Source organism: Vicia villosa, linkage group LG1 (assembly GCF_029867415.1).
Source record: "Vicia villosa cultivar HV-30 ecotype Madison, WI linkage group LG1, Vvil1.0, whole genome shotgun sequence".
NCBI lineage: Eukaryota > Viridiplantae > Streptophyta > Magnoliopsida > Fabales > Fabaceae > Vicia > Vicia villosa.
Window position 1 is genome coordinate 105,533,431 of NC_081180.1, and position 22,622 is coordinate 105,556,052.

General features: G+C 33.7%; 1 long non-coding RNA gene across 1 annotated transcript; it reads left to right on the plus strand.

The window, feature by feature from the left end:
* The first annotated feature begins 10,212 nt into the window (after window positions 1-10,212).
* On the plus strand, window positions 10,213-10,789 carry LOC131613838 (uncharacterized). The gene is made up of 3 exons (XR_009287623.1): window positions 10,213-10,283; window positions 10,363-10,649; window positions 10,753-10,789. It is a non-coding gene; the product is annotated as an uncharacterized LOC131613838 (long non-coding RNA).
* Window positions 10,790-22,622: the final 11,833 nt, after the last annotated feature.

The following is a 22,622-nucleotide window of genomic DNA, read 5'->3' on the forward strand; positions in this document are numbered from 1 at the left end:
TCAGTCCTCAGCTTGTCAACAATATTCTTCCAATCATCAGGAGTCGGAGCGTTGCTTGTTGAACCTTCAAGATTCTTCTTGCTTTCTTTGATGTACCTCTTGATTGCAGCGTCTTTCTGACGAATCTTCTCATCTTTACTCATGAGCCATCCATCTTGATAATAGAGAGTTTCTTCGTGATCTTTCACTCTTTTCTTCAACTTTCTATTTTCCACCTCAGTGCTACGAAACCTTTCTTCCCAAGCGTCTTTTTCTATCCTCATCTTGGTCAAAGTGTCTTGGTATTCCTCCATAGCGGGAACGTTGGGTCGTTGAGACACTGCAGGAAACATGGGTTTTTCATAAGCATAAGGCATTTGGAACTCTTTTGCTCTTTTCTTTACCCAGCAGGTGTAGGTGTCCATGGCAATGCAATTTCTTTCCTCACCTTTTTCTTTCCATCGGACGTCGTACCAAGCTCTCACCATTCTCGCTTTCAAACTTTTAGGATTATCCCCTTCTCGGTAGAAGTAACCTTCCACTGTAGGACCAATGGGTTTAACTGAATTTGCATACCCGAGTTGTCGTCGGGCTAGGACCGGATTGTAGTTAATTCCTCCTTGCGTACCAATGAGGGGTACGTTGGCGAACTCTCCACAACTATCAATGGTTTCTGTACCACAGCGAGCCAAAGTATACCAACGGATATCATTATTAGTAAGAGCCATAAGTCTTCGAGGCCAACGCAAGCCTTCTTGGTTTTCCGTGAAAATAGGAGACTGAGGTAAGTGTGAAACAATCCATTTGAACAACAGAGGTGCACAACATACAATGATTCCACCGCCTTGGCGATTCCTATGATGGATAGAGAAATACATGTCACCAAGCAAAGTCGGAACAGGATTTCCAATCAGAAAGATCTTTATGGCATTGATATCAACAAAGTTGTCGATATTGGGAAACAGAACCAACCCATAGATGAGCAAGGCTAGTGTAGCTTCAAAAGCTATCATGCTACCAGTTTCGATGAAATCAAAGGCTTTCTTTACCAGGAAGTGTGAGGTTAAACCCGGGAGGTTTCCTTTGGTAGTCCAATTACTCTCTACTTCAGACTTTTTCATGTGGATACTTGCTGCAATGACGTGTGACTTAGGAATGGCTTCCAAACCATTGAAGGGTATCTTGTCAGACACAGGAATACCTAAAAGATTGGCATATTCTTCCAAGGTCGGTACCAACTGGTAGTCTGGAAAGGTAAAACACCGGTAGACGGGATCATAGAACTGAACCAGAGTCTTGAGAAGTCCTTCATCAACATGAGTGTTCAAGATAGGCAAAAGCTTTCCATAACTTTTCCTAAAATTACAAGGATCTTGTACAGAAGATGCTAACTCTATCAGTCTTTCTACATCAGGCGCTTTGAAACCGTACTTTTTGGTATACCTTTTTTCCATAACTTAATCCTATAATGTTTGCAAAGAAAATTCTCTAAATTTTTTTGGAAAAATCATGTTTTTTTTTTTTTTGGAAAAAAAGATGGGTTTTCTAATGAATGTATGAATGCATGGATGCATGGATGCCACATATTCAAACATGGTAAAGCAAACATGGTAGTTCAAACATGGTAACACTAATATGGTAAACATGGTACACAAACATGGTAACGCAAACATGGTAACGCATAGGTTCATAGGTCCAAAGTCACGAGCATGAGGTCAGAGAACCAAAAATGGGATAGTTCTAGTTAATCACCTGCACAACATGTTCTACTGATACGTCAGAGTCTACATTTTTCTTTCGGATATTACCGGCCTTCCACAATTAAACTCATGAGCCAGTAATATTCTCAAGAAAAACTCGTCTGAGTGTGGTTCTCCGCATGACAACTAATCATAGTCTTCACCTGAATAGTTTCTGCACCACAACCTAATAAGGCCAGGATGGGTTGGGGTTCTACGGTCTCTCAGCTTCTACAGTTCAATGAAAGTAATAATGTCTTCGCTACGAAACATGCTAAACATATATTACCAACAAGGAACCTCCACTGAGCGGAAGGATTCTCAAGTGCGCCTGCACATGACTATACCCTCCACCTAATTTCTTATGTGTACTTAATCCGGGTTAGGATTTGTCCATAATGTATCACTTGTAACAGAACCACGCAAACAACAGAACCAAAGAACCAAACAAGAACAAAATAAAACAAATAGAAATAACCCTTTCTTTGGAAACAATAAAAAGATGGTCCCCAGTGAAGTCGCCATTTTTCTGTCGCGGGGAAAAATCGTTGTCTTTTTCGGGATGAGACACCTGATGCCTTCTTTGGGCTCGAGTGCTCAAAAAATGATTTTTCTTTTGTACGGACCAAACTTTTTATTGTTTCCAAAAGAGGAAAAGGAAAAAAGTTGCAATAACCTAAAAGTGGGGGAGAGATCTTTGGGTAAGAGGGTTGGTTATACGAAGGGAAGGTATTAGCACCCAACGTATCTATAGTACTCTATAGGTTTCTTTGCTTTATTTTTCATTCCATGTTATTGAGAGGTTCTTGTGAAATAGGTGGGACCTAAGGTGTTTGTTTGATTATGCTCGCAAAGATCATCGCGATCCTCTGCATACATATCCCTTAGAGGGAATCAGAGCATCTGTAGCTCGGGGTCTACGGGTGCTAAGGTTTGAATGGTTTTTTTTGTTTTGTTTTATTTTGCTCGCCAAGGATCGACCTTGTGCCTACGTATTCTCAAAGGGATGTTGAGAAAGTCAGAGCAATCGTAGTTCCCACTTATGCTAGTGGAAGCAAAGGATAAGAGACAAATGTCATCTAAATGTTCGATGTATCTAATCTATATCATCACATACATCTGTTTGATTTTTGTTTGAAAATCTTTTCATTATAAGCCCGGGGCCATGCCACTTAGGGTGCTTAGAATGATAAAGATGTTTTTGTTGTTTAACCAGCCTTGTGGCAAAAACTTTTAATGAAGTCAGCCTTGTGACAAAAAGTTTTAATTAATCAGCCAGCCTCGTGGCAAAAGTTTCAATGAAGTCAGCCTTGTGACAAAAACTTTGATTAATCAGCCAGTACGGTGGCAAAACTATTTGATTGATTAGCCAGCCTTGTGGCAAAAAAGTTTGATAAATTAGCCAGCCTTGTGGCAAAAAAAAGTTTGATTGATTAATTGTTTGTGATGATATATAAGAGATACTCCTATCATAGAGATGATAAATGTCTAATCTCCTAGGGTATTTGTTTTGGATATTGGGGATGCTTATAAGAAGCCCGTGGGTCCTTGTACGAAGCCCAAGAGGAGGCTATCCGAGGGTCCTTGCATTGTAAGCCCAAGAGGAGGCTATGGGAGGGACAATCCAGGGTCCTTGCATTGTAAGCCCAAGAGGAGGCTATGGGAGGGTCACTCGTTTGTACAAAGCCCAAGGGGAGGCATGGTATAGTTGGTCTGAGCTCTTAAAGCGATTTCACCGGGAAACCATACTCTATGTCCTAACCTAAACTAGTGGAGATTCTTTGCACGAAGCCTAATAGGAGGCTATGGGGAACCTAGTGTTGTACTAAGTTGAACAAGCACACATATCACACATATGAACAAACATGAACAAGTATGAACAAATATGAACAAGTACATGAACAAGTTATGAACAAGTATGAACAAGCACATATATATGACAAAGTGTGTGTATATAATGGAGTTTATGAAGGAAATATACCTGTAAGCATGATCCATTTGTATACACAGGGGCTCGGGACTCACACTCGAGGAGAGGTCCACTTGAGTTTATTCAAAGCTATGTAAACAGGTATTTACAAAGGGGCTTGGGACTTATACCTACATGGAGGCCCGTGGTATTTTTGGGAAGATTTAAAGAAACCTTCATTTTGGTTTGTTATTTAAAAATCAAACTGATCGAGGTATGTACAAAACGGTGTGTGTACAATGAAATACCTAATTTCATGTACAGGGATGGGTATGTACAAAAGGGGCTTGGGACTTATACCTATGTGGAGGCCCGTGTTTTATTTACAAAATATGGTTGATTGTTTATTTACAGACGCGTCGTTTGAAAAAAACTGTTTGAAAGTTGTTTGAAAAGTATTGTTTTGAAAAAGTTTTCTGTACAAAGAAAAACTGTAAAAAGGAAAAAGAGTGGGTCTTATACTCTCTAATATTCGAGAGGCCCCACTTCATTTTGAAAATCATTTAATCAATTAAAAGAGTTTAATCAAAAGTTTCAAAAAGAAATGGTTTATCGTTTTGAAAAGAATCGCGATCGCTCGTTTTAAAACGATTTGAATTTTGAAAGAAGTCAATTTAATCAAGATAAACAAAAGATCGTCTTCAATTAACACTTAGATGATTAGGGTTTATTCAAAAAATATTTACAAGTGATTAACTTTGAAAATCAAATGAAAAACAATATTTTAAAGTATTAAAAAAACACTTAAAACATGTCATTTTAAACCTATTTAAAAATGTATTAAATAAATCTTTTTTGATGATTTTTTTTGGTATTCATAAAATATGTATATTAAACAAAGAGTATGCAAAAAATGAAGTGAAAATAATGAATTTTGATTGGTTAAATTAATTGGTGAAGTTGTGAAGAAAATGATGAAAAATAGTGATAAAAAAAATTGGTTTTGTCTTCCAAAGGGCTTGAACCCACGCACTCTTGCTCACTAACCAAAACAACAACCAACTGAGCTGCGCGTGCAGCTTGTTTATGATACGCGTTCAACACATTATATTTTAAAACAATTATTTGAATTCTTTGAACGAAAATCTGGCGCCAAGAACACACCCTAACTGAAATTCAAAAATCTTCAAAACTGTGTTATTATGTTCAATCAAAGGGTCTATCTCACTCGGTTTTGGACGAGGAACATGAAGATGATCTCATAATTCATTTATTTTTGCTCTAAGGTGATCAATTTTGTGATGAACACTAAGAACCCTAAAACTGAATTTGATCGTGAAATGATGTATGATTGATGAATTATGAAATTGATTGGGGGTTAATGATCAGTGATAGTGCAGAAACAAGATAGCAACTCAATTTTTCATTTATGATGCATGTATGTATGAGTTTGAAGTTCATAGCACTTACCTTCAAAAACGGCCAAGCTGGGATTCGAATTCTGCAATAGAGGTGTTACAGATGCTTTGTGATGATCTGGATAGCTTCAATGGACCTTATGGAAGGTGTCTGGATGCTTGGAACCATCTGAATTCATCTGGGCATGGCTATGGTACCCGACCTGCATAAGCTTGGAGTGAGAATCGAATCTGATGATGGAGGTGTTTCAGGTCATGTATGATGATTGGTATAGCTCATATATGGTATATGGAATGTGTTTGGATGATTAACTTGGACAGAAATGAGCTTGTGTGGATTTTGGCATGATAAGGCTCATTTCATGCATTTTTGGAGGTTGAAGAGTGATTCTGAGTTTTGGGGCAATTTGAGGTGTATGAATGGATCAAACAACTTCCATATGATGTTTAGGAAGTGTTAGAAGCAACACTTTGCTCAGAACTTGCAAGAGATGGAAATTGCACTTTCTCCTCTTTGAAACTCATGAAACTTGCATTCTAAGAAAGAAGAGAGAAAACCTATAATTGTGAGGTTTTGGTGTGAATTGAAGAGTGATTTGAACCTCTATTTATAGGCCAAAGTTTCTGAATGAAGAGCTCTTGCAAGTTGATCAAGAATGATGACTTGGCTTAAGAGATAAAATGGCATCTTTTGCATTTAATGCATATGGTTAAAAGTAACTAAACCATGGTTATTTTCCAAGCTTCTTATCTCTTTCCATTCTGATCTCAAACCAGAAAATATCTATCAATTATTGCATTGGTGTGTCATCACTTGGATCATTGGCCATATAGTATAGAAACTTAGTGAAAATGGCTTGAAATTTCAAGTGAAAAGTTCACTAATGTCAAAATTCAAAACCATAGCTATGCTCCATATTTTTTCATGCTCTTGGACATTTTGGAAAGCTCATGTTACACACTTCAAAACCCTAGTTGAAAGTTTCTTCAAGACCTTTAAGGAAATGGGTGAAAAAGATCCATGAACTTTGAAGAAAATGAAGTTTTAAGTGAAATTTTCAAAAAGTACCAACTTTGAAGCACCATATCTCTTAAATGGTTGATCTTATGGAAAAATTTTATATGTGACAAAGTTGTTCATTGGAGCAAAATCTACAACTTTCATGTTGGAAGTTTTTTTCAGTTTGTAGGTGAAATTTTGAGAAATTCCCTTCCAAAGTTTGGAAAAAACCATTGAAAAACACTTAGAAAATTTTCTAAGTATGAAAAGTCAAACTTTTGACTTTTGATTCTTGATTGATTTTCTTGATTTTTCTTGATCAAATGACTTCTCATATCATATATTGATGATACAAAACTTCAAAAGTCATGGTTGACCAAAATTCCCCAAAAGTCAATGGTGATCTTGTGCAGTTGACTTTTTCAGACGAATCGCGTTTCTGGAGATTTCAAATGAAACAAGCTATCCTCATCAAATGAATGGTATGAATGGATCATATTGAGGCACTAGAGGATATTGAGCCATGGTTTGAGTTGTGGCACCATGTCCTGATTAAAAAGTCAGTTGTTCAGTGAATTAGGTCAAAAACCCTAATTGTCGACCAGATGAAATTGATGACTGTGGATCTTGAATTGAGATACAATTTCCATTGTATATTGTCATAGGGATTATTTGAAGATGATTGAAGCCTTTGATTAACTTCCTGGGGATTTTTAGGGTTTCCCAAATGTGATCCCTGATTTCAGTCCCTGATAGTTCAAAAACCCTGATCTGAGGATTTGTCTGATCAATCTTTGTATAGGAGATGTTCTGAGCCAATGGATTAGGTCAAAATGATGCACTTGGGGTCTTGAGGTCATGTCCCAAGTCATTAGGTCAAACCCTGAGCAAAAGTCAAGAGCATGCTGTCTTCAGTCAAAACCCTAATTCAGTCGATTCAAAGCTGTTGAGTTTGTTGAAATGAATCTCTGAGGACCAAATGTTGATTGTTGATGAAGATGATTCATTTGAAATGAAGGGAGAACAAAACCTTAATTGATCATTACTTGTACTGATGAGTGATTTCCTGATTAAATCCTGCTGAGTCACAAGTAACAAACACAAGCTATGCAATTTGTTAGAGATGCAAATGATGCATATGCAAATGATATGAGGTGGTATCTTAGGTCAAAAATTGGGGTATGACAGATAGTACGAGAGCACAATCGAAGTTTCATACCGTGGTTTAGGGATCATATTTATTCAAAGTATCGTTCAGATCCTGCTTCAGTAACAGAAAGGTTGAGATGTTTAGCCTATGGTCCAACTGTAATTGTGCTTTCTTATAGCGCATACGCTATTAATGGATACACATTTTATACCAAAGAACAGGATGATAAAAGTACTATGCAAAATAGTGGTGTTACCTTGGTAGCTGAAGCAATGCACATATCAAGTGCGAATGACTTAAATCCGAAATTTGCAAATTTGTCATATTTTGGGGTTATCGAGCGCACTTTGGTGTTTGATTACGCGAAGTTTCAGATTCCTGTATTTGGTTGCAAGTGGGTTGAAAATAATAGCGGCATACGAATGGATAAGTCAGGATTTTTGCAAGTGGATCTCAATAGGGTAGGGTACAAAGATGAGCCTTTCATTCTAGCCTCTCAAGCTAAACAAGTGTTCTATGTCAATGATCCGACAAGTACGAAATGGTCTATAGTGCTTTTATCTAACAAAATAGTTGATGAAAACATTGAAGATCAAGGTGATATTGGTGTTGGCATTGAATCTTGTACAAGAAACGATCAAAATGAGAATGAATCTTGTACTAGAAATGATCATAATGAGGGTATTTGGATCAATCCAACCGTCTGCGTTGTTAAGAGACGCGTAGAACACAATCCTACCAAGAAAAGAAAGAGACGTTAGTGATAAAGGTAATAGTATACATATTCCGACTAATTTGTTTTATTCAATTTGTACCGATTGTTTTAATCAATAGTATAGTACTTATTCAATTTTGGTGCATATTCTCGTTTTGTACATAACTTTTGAACCATGTATCCGTTTGTCGACTTCTTTACATGTAACTATACTATTTTAACGATTCCGGAGCTGCTCATGCACTTATCTTTACATTTCGGGACTGTTTTTTATCGGTTTTGCTTCTGCCCGTAATCAAAAGTCGGGCTTAGGGTCTGAATTTCGGAAAACCGACTTTATTTTTGAGTCCGTGGGGACGTTTTACCATAGCCATGTAAATTTCGTTCAATTCCGACAACTTTCTTTTTTGACGCTTATTTTGATTTGTACCGATTTCGTTTCCGATACACTTGTACATGCATGGTTTGACTTCCATTTTACTTGTATAGATTGTTAGCTTATTAATAGTGTACTAATGTGCTTTAGTTTGTTTGATACAGGTTAAATGGCTCCGGATAGAGATGCTCCACCTGAAAACTCACAAGAAAACTCACAAGAAAGAGATGCTCAAGAAAGAGATGCCACGGATACAAATGCTCCACCTGATACTAAAGCAAAAGAAGTTGCACGAGGCATCACTATTATGAAGGGAATCGTTCGACATAGAGACCAAGGATTAGTATACCGTTTGGATTGGAATTCTGATAAACAAGCAATTGGTCCTAATTCTGCAAAGTTGACCAGCTATATTGGTACACTTGTTCGTATGCATATTCCGGTCTCCACAGCTAAATGGAATCTGAAAAGCGAAGAGTTGGATGCGAAAAAAAAAAGCGATTTGGGACGAGCTTCAGGTATATATCATATATGGTTAATTGTTGTTATTATCTTGACGATAAATTGTTTAAATTACTTATACTAACACACTATGCGTATGTTTTTTTGCAGAGGACTTTTGAGATACCAGATGATCGTAAACGCTACATACTTAGTTTGGCCGGCAAAAGATATAGAGGGTGGAAAGCCTTTTTGACAAACACCTATCTTAAGGATAAAGATGGAAACTTTCTTGAAGAGGCACCGGGACGGCCAAAAAAGTATGAGATCTTCATTGGTGAAAAAGATTGGGCTGAGTTTGTAAATCAAAGAGATGAAGATTTTCGGAAAAGGAGTGCCACGAATAATGCGAGAGCATCCAAACCCGCGTATCCATACAAAAAAGGGCGTATGGGATATGCACGCTTAGAGGATAAACTTGTAAGTAAATAGAAATGCATTTTAATTAATTGCCTAAATGTGTTTTATTTGAAGATTTTATCATTTGTGTCAATGCATAGTTAGAGGAGTCTAAAAGTGAGGAAACCTCACTTCCTGTACATGTGTTGTGGAGGGAAGCTCGTGTGGGCAAGAGTCAAGCTGTCGATCCCGAAGTTCAGAGAGTTTTTACTGAATGTGTAAGTATAATACTGTGTCTTTAATTAAATCAAATGTTTTTTAATATATAAATGATTTTTTAATGTAAATGAATTACAGGAGACCTTGTCGCAATCGGCATCCACCGGTGAGGGGAGCGTACTTAGTAGAGCACTAGATGCTCCTGAGTATCCCGGTCGGGTGAGGGGTAAGGGTCATGGTGTGACTCCAACCTCTTTTTACAAGAGTCCTAGGAGAAGAAATCCTTCAAATGAAGAAGTGTTGCAAAAGTTGGCGGAATTGCAAGCACAAGTCTCTGAATTGCAAAGAGATAAAGAAGTGTATATGAGAGAAAAGTGCAACACTTCATCGGTGAAAGAAACTAGTGATAAGGCTAGTATCAACTATCAAAGGAAATTTCCCGAGGTAATTATAATTTTTTTCCTTTTAAATTGTTCTATTTTATTAATGATAATGACTTTATATTTACTATTGGTTTAGGGCATTTCATCTTGCCAACTATACTTATCGGAACCGAATTATCGACTAGTTGGCAAGGGAAAAGTGCACAACACTTTGGGAGATTTACTTCACCATAGACCGCTCCCGGATGGACACCTGAAAGTATCGGTGGATGTTGTAGTAGATCATGATGCGATGCTACCGGTACCTGACATGGTCTCAGAGACGACATTGCTGCGAGATGCAATAGGATCATTTGTTGCATGGCCCTCGGAGCTCATTACCATTAGTGATGAGGTATATTGAAAACGATTATGAATCATTTAGTTTTTGAATGTCAATTCTAAACCGTTTATTAATTATTTTTTACATTTTAATTTTAGACTGCTCCTATAAAACCCACAGTTAAGGGTAAAGGGATTTTACAGGAGGAGGAGTCCGTTGCATCACTAAAAGAGGTACATTTAAAGTGTTAATAATTAATCTGAATCTAAATCTGCATGATTTTATATTTTACCTAACTTATATGATTTTTAGGCATCCGCTCGGGAGTCACAACAAGTGACGCAGCAAGTTCGTACCGTACCACCCACTGGTCCTCCGAAGCCAGCGGGAAAAAAAGGCGGTGCTTTTGTGCCTCGGTACCGGTCGACGCTCGCAACAATGGTTGATATGTCCGATTTGAAGGATGGTGCTTTACGTGAAATCGTTATGGATGAAAGTGTCTTCGGTATTGAATTCAAGTCACTTATTACAATTGATGACTTGGAGGAGATTTTTAAGCATGATCAACTAGGCGTCACTAACATGCACTCATACATCCGGTAATATTCACTCATCCGATATATTATTTAATTAGTCCCACAATATAATTTATTTACACATTTCAATGAAAATAATCTAATGTTTATTATGTTTTTATTTAAGGTTGTTGTATGACAGAGTGTTGCGCGGGACTCCGTTGTGTAACAGATTCCGTTTCGTGTCTTCCGCCCACTGCAGCGGAATGGCAATTGCTTCGGAACCGGAATCAGTTAGACAGCGCTTAGTAGATAGATTCATGTAGTGTCCGCAACAGCGAAACAGTTACGATTGCGGATACTTTGTTTTGAGGTATATGAAAGAAATCCTTCAGGCGAATCAATTAGAGATTCCGCTCACGGTATGAATTTATAACTTAAGATAATTTCATACAATTTATTACATTTAACTAAATATATCATTCATATTATGTTTTTGTTTTGTAGTACCTTGACGAATTCCGTGCTGCTGCGTACCCGAAGCTTAAGTTGGAAGAAATCAAAGAAGATTTGTGTCAATTTTATATTAAGCGCTTTTTCATGTAGGATTTGTGTCGATTTGAACTATAATATTATTGATGTTGTAATGATGTATATATATAATTTTGGATGTTATAATGGTATTATATTAGTATATATATATTGTCTTACTGATGGCTGAAATAATATCGTCGAAAATAAATTACAGGTCGAAAATATTACAGGTTGAAAACATATTACAGGTCGAAAATATTACAGGTCGACTGGGAGGATTAAATTACAGGCTGCACATTAAAATACCTCATTTAGCAACGAAAGCGCTTTTGAAAAGCGCTCTTAAAGGCCCACCTACTAAAGCGCTTTTGTAAAAGCGCTGCCAAAGATTAATAAAAAAGCAAAAAAAATTAAAAAAAAAAAAGCAACATACTAAAGCGCTTTTGGAAAAGTGCTCTTATAGGGGGGGCTATCAGAGCGCTTTTTCCAGAAAAAGCGCTCTTAAAGCCCACCCTATAAGAGCGCTTTTCCAAAAGCGCTTTAGTATGTTGCATTTTTTTTTATTTTTTACTCTCACAGGGGGGCCTATCACAGCGCTTTTCTGGAAAAAGCGCACTTAAAGGGGGGCCTACCAGAGCGCTTTTTCCAGAAAAGCGCTCTTAAAGGGGGGCCTACAAGAGCGCTTTTTCCAGAAAAGCGCTCTTATAGGGGGGGCCTACCAGAGCGCTTTCAGAAGCGCTTTTGTTAGCTACGCCAGCGCCACCTTTCACAGCGCTTTTAAGCGCTTTTAAAGGCTATAAAAAGCGCTTTTAAAGCCCTTCCTCGTTGTAGTGAGTCCTCCTAAAATTTTAATTTTAACTTTAAGTTCCTCTTGCAACTTAGCAATGGTTTTTACAATTTAACGACAAAAATTCACAACGATTTTAGCGACAGTTTTTTACTTAGCAACTGAATTAGCGACAATTTTGGCAGGAAGAACCAAAAGTTAAAATTTAAATTTTTAGAGGGACCATTCTTTAAAGAACATGTTTTGAAGAACTAAAAACGAAATTTGAGATATTTAGGAGGACCAAAACCATATTTAACCCTATAATCTATCGTTAATGAGGTATAGTTTCTTTATTAATTTAACCAAAGTGGGAAAATAAAAAATTATGATCCGTTTGTTTAAGTTTTAAAAAAATAGTAGTTTCTTACTCGACAACATTTGGTTAAGATGGTAAGGGTCTATTCAAGTTTAACCAGAGAATTTGCATTCAAAATTAATTTCGAACACCCAATAGTGTTAAATCTTGTGAAGAAGAGTTTTCCCTTCTAATATAATGCCGCTTATTATGGTCTTCTCCAAATCGAGGTTAATCTTTACAATTGCACGCAGAGGAATTCGTTTTTATAAATGGAAAGATTAATTTTGACATCATATAATAAAAATATGCATTACTAAAAAATCAAAACATAGTAAAAAGTTAATTTTAAATATAATTTTTATAAAAAAATATTTGAAATAACTTTAAATTTAAAATTTAAGTAATTTTTCAAAATTTTAATTTTTTTAAAAAATTATAATAAAGAGATTAAATATCTAAAATAGTATTTTAAAAATAATTATTTAAACTAATTTTTTTATTTAAAATTAAACATTTTTAAATAAAAATATGTAATTTTTTTTATTAAAAAGCAAAATATATTTAAAAATCTAATCTATGGACAAGTTGTACAAAGAGAAATCCAGGTATATAATATTTTAAAAATTATTTAAAAAAACTTAAATAAAAAGACCATATATAGACATTGGCATGGCAAATAAACTCGTCCCGTCCGATTCCGGCCGCTCTCGTTCTAAAATTAACGGGGAAATTTGATTTAAACGAGGTCGAATGTAGGAAAAATCCGATTTTTATTTACGGGGGCGGGGAACGCTAGTACTCATCCCGCACCCACCCCGTCCCGCATCCCCCTATTAAATTAAATTTATTTTTATTAATTTTATTACTTATTTACAATTTTTAATTTTACAATATAATTTAAATAAAAATTATTCTTAAAATTATCCGTTGTTTAGTTTACTTATTAATTTTTATTGTAATTTATATATATATATATATATATATATATATATATATATATATATATATATATATATATATATATATATATATATATATATATATATATATATATATATATATATATATATATATATATATATATATATATATATATATATATATATATGACATATCATATGAGAATGTCTTCTTAATATGTGATCGTGAACATGAATCTGAACCATTAGATTTTAAAATAAATAATCGAGATTATGTGTGAATCTTTTCTTCACTTTCCTACATCATTTATTTTAAAAATGGAATAGAGATAATAAAAGATTCGCACATAATTTCCACAATTTATTTTAAAATCTAATGGTTCAGATTCATTTTCACATTCTCCATAATATATATATATATATATATATATATATATATATATATATATATATATATATATATATATATATATATATATATATATATATATATATATATATATATATATATATGAGAAAATGGGTCATGCACTGACAGTGTAAAATAATTTTACACTGTCGACCAATCACAACCATGTATCTAATTTTTCCACACTTTTATTTTTAAAAAAATTAATGACATGGCATACTCCTTATTTTCTATTGGATGACAGTGTAAAACTATTTTACACTATCAGTGCATATCCATTAAACCCTATATATATATATATATATATATATATATATATATATATATATATATATATATATATATATATATATATATATATATATAATTTAAACAGATGGGACAAAGCAGGTGCGAAAATACTCGTTTTTTGTTTGGAGCGGGGACGGAGAAACAATTATTATCTCCGACTGAGTTTAAAAACGGAGGCGAGTCTGGATCTAAAAGACGGGAGCAGGTCTTTAGAGGGGTCAAAAAAGCCCAAAATTGTAAAGCCCTAACAAATAGGCCCCTATAAGGCCCTTCTTTTTTAGGCCCTTTACAATATAAATAATTTTTTGGCCCTATATTTCAAAGCCCCCTTATATTTTTATTTTTTATGAGGCCTAAGTAAGGGCCCCAAATTATAATTTATTTGAAACTAAATAGTTTGAAATATTTTGGAAAAAAATGGATTTTTTGTCGAAAACATAAAAATTAACTTTTTCGGAAAAAATAACCGTTTTATTTTCAAAAATAAAAAAGTCAACTTTTTCCGGAAAAAAAATCAGTTTTTTTCGAAAATACAAAAAGATGTTTTTTTCGAAACTGTAAAAAGTTGGCTTTTTCGGAAAAAAATCGATTTTTGTCGAAAATACAAGAAGTCGATTTTTCCGACAAGAAAACATTTTTTTCGAAAATTTAAAAAATCGATTTTTCCGAAAAAACTGTTTTTTTTTTAAATATAAAAAAATCGCCTTTTTCTGAACAGAAATCGATTTTTCGTCAAAAATACAAAAGTTGACTTTTTCTGCAAAATCACAATTTTTTTATGAATATATAAAAAGTTGGCTTTTTTTTGAAAAAAACTGAATTTTTATCGAAAATATAAAAAGTCGATTTTTTCGGAAAAAATCGATTTTTGTCGAAAATACAAGAAGTCGATTTTCCAACAAATTTTTTTTTTTGAAAATTAAAAAAATTGATTTTTTCGAAAAAACCGATTTTTTTGAAATTATAAAAAATCGAATTTTTCGTCAAAAATACAAAAATTGACTTTTTCGGCAAAATCCCGATTTTTTTACGAAAATACAAGTCGATTTTCCGATAAAAAAATGATTTTTTTCGATAAATATAGAAAATTTAAATTTTTGTGAAAATAAAAAAAAATCGGTTTTACCAAAAAAAATAAAAAAATAATTTATTTATTAAAAATAAAAAAATATTTTTTTAATGAAAAATTAAAAAGTGAATTTTTGGTGAAAAAGGTTGGGCCTTAAGGCCTTACTTCAAATTTAGGGACCTTTATTTTAAGGCCCCATTTATTTTGGGGCTCATTTATATTTAAAAATTTAGGCCCTTTATATTTTTAGGGCCTTAAATATTAGGCCCTAGCCCTTTAAATTGACACCTCTACAGGTCTTAGTGTGCTTAAACCCATCTCCGTTCTCCTGTTGCCATGCCTAGGCCATATATTAAAAGAGAAATAATATTGAGAAAAGGACAAAACATGGATGAAATTATCTTTTCTGTTGAATTTGTCGATGGATATTCAGCCGCTGCCTGCTGATTTAACTGTCAGCAGCTTTATTCTTAACGGAAATTGGAATCTTCTCAACAGCGACATCCCGGAGGCGATTCAAGTCAGAATTCTGAATTGCCATCTTCCTATAGATATCAGACCGGATAAAAGAGTCTGGAATAGTGCCGTTTCTGGAGATCTCTCGTTGAAAAAGGCGTTTGATTTTAAACGATCGGCTGGGGTTTGCTCTGATTGGTGGAGCTGGATCTGGGCTAAGCAAATTCCTCCGTCTAAATCTTTCCTGATCTGGCGTCTTCTGCGGAACAAGCTGGCCACGGATGACCAATTGGCTAGGAGGAATTTCGCCATTCCTTCGATGTGCAGTCTGTGTGCTAAGGCAGCGGAAAATGCCCCTCATCTCTTCTTTGAATGCGAGTTTGCGGCTGTTTTGTGGGGCTGGTTGTCTGATGCAATGAAGCTTAATTTTAGAATTTCTAACTGGGAGGATGTTTGGAGTGGAACTAGTAAGTCATGGAACTCTCAGTGTATGCTTGTCTATAAAGCTGCGGTTATTTTCTTGATCAATGCTATTTGGTTTGCTCGTAACACTGTCAGGTTCAAAGATTCTCGGGTTACTCCGGCTTCTTCTATTGCGGGTATTGCTTCGGCGTGTGGTTTGGTTGGTAACAACTTCCGTACACAGTCTTTCTCTAATTTGCAGGATTTTGTGATTTTGAAAAATTTTCGAGTTATTATCCAGCCTCCTACTGCCCCAAAAATCGTGGAAGTAATTTGGAAACCCCCTCCGTGGGGTTGGATTAAAATCAACTGTGACGGTGCTTCCCTTGGCAATCCGGGTCCCTCGGCATGTGGTGGCATTGCTAGAGATTACGATGGTAGATTTCTCGGTGCTTTCGCAAACTTCCTTGGTTTCACAAATTCTCTCATTGCCGAACTCTCTGGTGCTATGTTAGCTATAGAGTTCGCCCATGAGAAGGGTTGGAGGAAAGTTTGGTTAGAATCGGACTCGTTAGCGGTTATTCGGGCTATCTCCAAGCCTCTTCTGGTTCCTTGGCAAGTTCGTACTAGATGGTTAAATTGTGTTAATATTATTGGTAGGATGTCCTTTGTTGCCTCTCACATTTTCAGAGAAGGTAATTCTTGTGCGGATTCTCTTGCAAACATAGGATTAACGGTTACTGCTTACACTATCTATAGTAGTATCCCAAATTTTTTGAGGGCAGATTTTGTGAAGAATAGGCTAGGTTTGCCTTTCTTTAGGTTCTTATCTCATTGAGAGGGTTTTGGTTTGGTCCCCCCTCTTCTTTTGTACTGTTTTCTTTGATATGAGATAACCTTTTATTTAAAAAAAAAAACTATTAAGTTTCCAAATCAATTAAGATATTTTTTTTTCTCTTCAATTGCACAATCTATTTTAAGTTAAATTGATTGATGGCAATTCCACATGCGAATTTCAATAGTAAAACACCGTAATAAAATACAAGAAATTTAATATAAGTTATTTATTAAAAATACAGCTGGTTAATCCTATTTTACTTTTTATATAGCCATATTGCTAGTGTAAAATTCTATTGATTTAAATCTTTATAGAAAATCTAATTCACAATTTTTAATGGAATACTCTTTCTAACCTACATATTTGTCTACCAGACTCAAATCATACTGTATTCAAAAAATTTAAAATGAGTTTCACTACCTGTTTGATTGAGAGTTGATTTTTGAAAGTTTTTTATTTAGAAGTTTAAAAAATCTATGTGTATATATATTTGTAAAAATAATCCGCACAATAGGATGATTTAGCCAAAAAAAATAATTTTTTACATGTAATGTTGTGCGAGAAAAGATAATTTTTTTTTTGGAAGTTAATTGACAAATGGGCTTAACCTCACTAGAAAAATGTTTTTAGGACTTCAATTTCTCTTTAATTGAAGATGTTAGGTTAGTTAGTAGAATTTAAAGTCAGGCATCTTAAAGTTGTTTGTGTGGTCGGGTGATTTATACCGCAATATTCAACAACAATTTGTAACTCAAATTTGGATACTATATTGTTTGTTTTTAGTGTTGGAGATCCAAATTACTTTTTGTTGTATCTAGTAGTATCAGAACTCTAATTTGCTCAGACGAAATAACTAACAAGTCTAAGGTTAGAAGAACCTTTGGTCGTTTTGTTAGAATTTTAAATGATATTAATCTAGCTAACCACATAGTTGAGGTATAAAATCATGGTTGAAAGAAAAGATTTTGCTTTCTTTGTTGAGATAGATTATGAAAATCCTCTTGATTTTTTTAATGATTGTAAAATAGTAGGTCGCCAGATTGGAAACTGTAAAAGAATTTTCCGAGATCAAAAAAGAAATGTGGAACCTAGTGGAACTAAGAAACCAGAAAGAAAGAGAAGAATATAGGGAAGTAATTAATAAGGATTAAGTCCCATGAATTCAAACTTTGATGTTAAAACTTTATGGTAATAATAAGCTCAATGAAAATAACTTATCAATTCATGTCACGAGGTGATCCTATTCGTAATACTAACGTTATTCAAAACACTCATGTTAACCAAGATCTCTAAGTTAAGAAGACTAATTCTTTGAAAATTCAAATTTCCCAAAATCTCGTTCGGAGTAGGCATGAAATACATTCTTTGAGTTCTCAATCTTAGTTTCTAGATTCTACCAAGATAGAAAATGTTGCGGATGATATTGAAAATATTATAAAGAAAGATAGGAAATCGGATATTGTATCACATAAACAATCTGATCTGATTCAAAATAACATGAACTTCCTAAAAAAATTTGGACTAATATAATTGAGATGGATTAGTATTTAAGTTAAAGTAATTAAAAGCATGAAGAACTATTCAAGCTAGTCATTTCTAGGAACAAGAGAAGGAAGAATATACTAAAAATTAATATTGATACAAGCGCATGACATCTAAATAGTTTTACAAACAGCAGTGCTATTCTTACACTGATATCAGTACACCGTAGCTTACACCGTACCCCATTTTCAAACATTTTCTGTGTTACACACAAACCGATGCAAAAAAGAATTATTAAATAAAACAAAAAGTATGTACAAGTGTATATAAATACGGTGTGTGTGTGTGTAATTTTTGGTGTAGATTTAGCATTTCTCTTTTACAAAATATGTATATACTGGTCAAGTAAACCCAACTTTTTCTTATGAAATAAATTTTCTAGAGTATAAGTGATAGAAAGTATAATTATAATATTTAACTTAATTTAGAATTTATATGAATATTTTTATGTATTGTTATTTAGTGGGCTCTTATTAATAGTTGGGCCTTTTAGTTTACTATCCATTAGAGGGTTATATAATGTAGTCTCATTGAGGTATTAGGGATCAATCAATGAAAAGAAATGAAGTTTAATTTTTATAGCTTAGTTTTATCTTTCTCTTAATTTTACAGCTTTTCATAGTTTTATTAGGTTTAGGGTTCTAGCATCCTAACATTGGTGCTTTCATTTTCGATCTCACTTCCGCTTAAAGTCATGACGATATTATTGTTTGATGGGGAAGAAGATGCCTATTGGTGGATCCTTTGTTTTGAGAAATATTTCAAGGAGCATGAAACACCCGAATCATGGAAGGTTTTGAAAGCTGTCGGATTGGAAACTGTAAAAGAATTTTCCGAGATCAAAAAAGAAATGTGGAACCTAGTGGAACTAAGAAACCAGAAAGAAAGAAAGAAAGAGAATAATATATATAGGAAAGTAATTAATAAGGATAAAGTCCCATGAATTCAAGCTTTGATGTTAAAACTTCTCAATGAAAATAACTTATCGATCCATGACACGAGGTGATCCTATTCGTAAGACTAATGTTATTCAAAACCCTCGTGTTAACCAAGATCTTTAAGTTAAGACTAATTCTTTGAAAATTCAAATTCCCCAAAATTTCGTTCGGAGTGGGCATGAAACATACTCTTTGAATTCTCAATCTTAGTTTGTAGATTCTACCAAGATAGAAAATGTTGAGGATGTTGTTGAAAATACTATGGAGAAAGATAGGAAATCGAATATTGTATCACATGAACAATTTGATCTGATTCAAAAGAACATGAACTTCCTAAAAAAATTTGGACTAATATAATTGAGATGGATTAGTATTTAAGTTAAAGTAATTAAGAGCATGAAGAACTATTCAAGCTAGTCATTTCTAGGAACAAGCGAAGGAAGAATATACTAAAAATTAATATTGATACAAGCGCATGACATCTAAATAGTTTTACAAAATATGTATATACTGGTCAAGTAAACCCAACTTTTTCTTATGAAATAAATTTTCTAGAGTATAAGCAATCAGTAATCAGTAATACACTATAAACTAATTTATCAGCCAACATTATTTTATTTTTTTTTGGTTGAATCAGCCAACATTATTTTTACCAAACAAAATTAGATTTAGTAAAAGGTGCTTGATGGCCAATCAATTTGGGAGAACAATTATTGATAGCAGAACATTTATTATGAGAAATTTTTATCATTTTATAATATACTTACACGTGTCAAATAAGAATATATAAATGTTTAATATAGGAAAACAATTCTTAGACTGAATTTAAAATAAAATTAAAAAAAGAATACTATAGACCTAAGAAAGTTAAAAAGAATAGTAGCGCCCCCTGATTTGGAGATAGTACAGCTCTTGTTTTCCTATGAAAGCGACCTATAATCGAGCCCCACGGCCCACTACACAACTACTTGTCGTTACTCATTAAATTCAATCATACTGCTAAAATAATATCTATCATTTTCACTTTTTTTCCTTTTCTTTTTTTTAAGAAAAAGATTCTCTTTATTATTATTATTATTATTATTATTATTATTATTATTATTATTATTATTATTATTATTATTTATTATTATTATTATTATTATTATTATTATTATTATTATTATTATTATTATTATTATTATTATTATCATTATTATTATTATTATTATTATTATTATTATTATTATTATTATTATTATTCCCTCCGTCCCAAAATAAGTGTCATAGTTGACACTTTCACGCTGATTAATAAAATGTAATAAATGAAAGAGAGAGAATGACAATTTTATCAAATTACCCTTATTTGTTATTGGTGTATTCTTATCATCATTAATATAATGTGAGAGAAATAGTAAATGAAGAGTATTAATTAGAGGGTACAATTGGAATATAAAAACTACAATTGTATCGGGAACTAAAAGTGACACTTATTTTGGGACAAATAATTTTTACAAATGTGACATTTATTTTGGGACAGGGAGAGTATTATTTTAAATGATTTAAAATTACACATATGAATACTTATAGTGCATCATCGTGGTTTGCTAAGAATGTAAATATCTTTGTCAAAAAAATATTAATAACGAAATTGAATTCATTTAATATTTTCAATAAAAACCATAAAAAATTGTCCTTGTTAAGCAAATTCAATGAGTTGGAGACGGGCATGGCTTTGCAGCTCGCAAATTGTTTTGTGATGTTGTAAGTTAAGTCTGGATGTTGTAACTCAAGTATAGCATGCATTTGGTCCAAACATCATAACGGACTCAATTCTAAAATTTTATGGGCGGTTCTTTTTTTGCCAAATGTCAAGAATAACATCCTTTAAAATTTTGCTTAAGAGGTTAAACACCAATTCAAGCTCTAAGTCCATCAAGTTTTCAATTGGATTCAAGGCCACATGTGCATAAAACATGGTCCATGACATGGTTGACACAATGTTTGACCTATAATTCAGTGATAAAACTTCAATTTTCCAAGCTTCCTATTTTCAGCTCAAGTGTCCTTTTGATGTGGTTCTTTTTTCATTGTATTCTTTGCAATGAAAAGAATATTTGGCATAAATAAAATCATAAAATGCACGAGTATATTTCATTTGGATTTGGTTTGAACATGACACCATGAACAATTCTTTGTACCGTGATCTTTAATTAAACCATATGCAAACTTCATTTGGGGACCACCAACCAATATGCAATTCACTGAGTGTTGCTAAACGCATTTCACTAAGTGTAAAATGACTCATTTTGGTACTCAAGTCATGCTTTTCATCACTTATGGGTCTGTTTATAGAGTCTAAAATTAAACTGCAGGTGCACAGCCTATCGAAGTAATATATAAGATTATCGAACCACAAAGACCAAGTTGTCAATCTATCAACTCTATTGTTAAGGTGCTTATCTAAGGAAGATGAGAACATGTGATGTGAGTGCAGTGCAAGAATATAAATAGATATTAAAATTGCAGATAAAAGCAACAGGTTCGAATGTAATTCACGTATATCAGACAACGTTTCAGTTACATATGATAGAATTACTTATGTGACAATATTTTCTACTTATAGAAAGGAACAATTTAACGGGAACTTGTCGCTTTCGCGTACTAAGAATCGAGTTTAATCTTTAAGTGTACTCGTTCATTTGTCACATATGAACAGTGCGCATTGCGTTAAAGTAATCAACCTATTTTTAAGAAATTAATTACTTGTCTCAGTAGAAAAGTGGTTTTAACTTGGAAATTTTAACTTAAAGATATTCTTGGCTTTTGGCCAAGAATCAGATTTCAAATCCATAAACGCTTCCGAAAATTGTTTCAAAATCGTTTTCTAAAAATATGTCAAAGATTCCTAATTAACCAAACAAACGCTTTCTCTCTTTTTGTTTGGTTAAGAACTAATCGAGTTTAATCTTAAGTATGGATGACTTTCGATCTTACCCATAACATTTGGAACACGATCGTGACAATGATCCTTACATTCTAACCTTTATAAAATTAGCCTGGCATGGAAATAAATGGGAGCCTATAAAATGTGTAGGCTATGATAAGAAAGAGGAAAGTAAATAGTGCGAGCCTATAAAACGTGTAGGTTATGATAAGAGCGAGGAAAGTAAATAGTGCGAGCCTATAAAACGTGTAGGCTATGATAAGAGAAAGAAATAAATAAAGTAAAAGCAATTAAATAAAAACCTGCTCCAACGGGAGTCTTTGGTTCTGGTACAAGAAAAGTAAATGCGGAAATGTAAATGCGGTATGATGAACTTCAACCAAAGTGCTCCAAACCCAATTACAGACTCAATCTATACCGCAACAGCTCTTCGATGTGAAGGGACTGTCACTTTACAGAAAAATACCTATTGTATATGACTTAAGTAGTAACTAAGCTTGAATGGTTTGAAGAAATGAAAAACGAAACTATTTATAGGAGTTCCTGGAGTTGCGTAAAGACGGGCCTGCCCTTCAACTCCTTTTGAGCAGGAATCATTTTGTAAA